Source organism: Salvelinus sp. IW2-2015, linkage group LG21, assembly GCF_002910315.2.
Source record: "Salvelinus sp. IW2-2015 linkage group LG21, ASM291031v2, whole genome shotgun sequence".
In the NCBI taxonomy this organism is placed as follows: domain Eukaryota; kingdom Metazoa; phylum Chordata; class Actinopteri; order Salmoniformes; family Salmonidae; genus Salvelinus; species Salvelinus sp. IW2-2015.
In genome coordinates, this window is record NC_036861.1 from 689,846 (window position 1) to 691,643 (window position 1,798).

Below are 1,798 nucleotides of genomic sequence, written 5' to 3' on the forward strand. Positions count from 1 at the left end.
CAGCTTTTCCACATAACTCGTAACTTAGGAAAAGTGGTCACGATGTCCGGAGGTCTGGATGTGCTGCAGATGAAGGAGGAGGATGTGCTCAAGTTCCTGGCAGCCGGGACCCACCTGGGAGGTACCAACATGGACTTCCAGATGGAGCACTACACGTACAAGAGAAAGAGTGATGGTGAGTGGAGGAATATGAGATCCCTGGTTATTTGTCGCTTTATGATCTGAAGACTTTCTGAACTCGCACATATTTTGACTGGGGAGGATGTGAATGCTTTTCTTCCAGCCCTGCATTATTATACGTAATTCAACTATTTGTGGTCTTGAATCAGGTGCTGGGCTGGAACAATAGTCTGCACACAAGTTTATAGGATCAGAGTTGGGAGACCTCTGAAATACACATTCCCCTTCTAAAAGCACTTGCGTTGTCCGGTCAGTGACTGGGTGAGTTGTCGTTGGAAGGGAATAGTAAAACCACCACTGTGGGTGAGATGGCAGTCTGAAACCGTAACTGACCTATCTCAATCAGTGATGGAACATCTCTTCCTAATATTGAATGTTTTTCTCTAGCTCAAACACTTATCCAATAGATAATGAGCTCAATGTGGGTGTAACACCAGTCCTCAGTCAGTTTTAACCGGTACAGTCTTTTTCTTCATTGATTGTCCTGAGAAAGGCTAGCATGTGTATAGACATTATGGCTGTATGGATGTCGGGAATCAACATGTAAATAATGTAACTGGTTGTCCCATCAGGTGTATACATTATCAACCTGAAGAAGACATGGGAGAAGCTGCTGCTGGCTGCTCGTGCCATCGTGGCCATTGAGAACCCAGCTGATGTCTGCGTCATCTCCTCCAGGAACACTGGACAGGTGAGACCCCCACTGCTAGCTCACCTGACATATGAGGGCCCAGAGTTTCTCCTGGGTTATGTTCAGGAGGCGCAAAATGGAAGTCAACGGTCTAAAGAGGAGAGGTACTATCTATACTTGTCCAATAAGAAACTTGTTTTTATTTACTGGTGTGCCCTAATGAACATTACTTTGGTCAGCTCAGTTGGCCTGACGGCACACAATTAAAGCCTGGCACTGTGATGTCTGTGTTCAGGTGTCGGAAGTGTGCCAGAGTGATCCGGCCGGGTTTTCGCTAACATCAGTAGGGCTGCTGCCCAATGACTGGAGTTTGATAGTGACCTGAGCCACAACCAAAACATACTAAATTACTGCTATGTTATATTCTTGACTGGGTCACCTGACAATCCACTAACTCCACTCCCCGTTCTCCTCCAACCAGAGGGCTGTGCTGAAGTTTGCATCTGCCACCGGCGCCACCACCTTCCACGGTCGTTTTACCCCCGGAACCTTCACCAATCAGATCCAGGCTGCTTTCCGTGAGCCCCGCCTCCTGATCGTGACAGACCCCCGTGCCGACCACCAACCCCTGACTGAGGCCTCCTACGTCAACATCCCCACCATCGCCATGTGCAACACTGACTCTCCCCTCAGATACGTGGACATTGCCATCCCCTGCAACAACAAGGTACAGACAGGCCATAGACTACAGATGTATGTTCTAGTGGTCTTACATTTTTATATGACTTGAACAGCCTATCATATCAGTTTTGTCCCCAATGGTGTTTCCTCAGTGAAAGAGTAGATGGTAACTTCCGCTGATATCTTGGTCAACTGATGGAAATATGCAGCACACAATTAAAGCCTGACACGGTCTGATGTCTGTGTTCAGGTGTCGGAAGTGTGCCAGAGTGATCTGGCCGGGTTTTCGCTAACATCAGTAGGGCT

At 47.8% G+C, this 1,798-nt stretch overlaps 1 non-coding gene and 1 pseudogene across 1 annotated transcript; both read left to right on the forward strand.

The window, feature by feature from the left end:
* The first annotated feature begins 6 nt into the window (after positions 1–6).
* The window catches only part of LOC111982428 (small ribosomal subunit protein uS2-like), a 3,676-nt pseudogene continuing 1,884 nt past the window's right edge, over positions 7–1,798 (forward strand).
* LOC111982492 (small nucleolar RNA SNORA62/SNORA6 family) lies at positions 1,064–1,205 on the forward strand. Its single transcript, XR_002879766.1, has one exon. It is a non-coding gene; the product is annotated as a small nucleolar RNA SNORA62/SNORA6 family (small nucleolar RNA).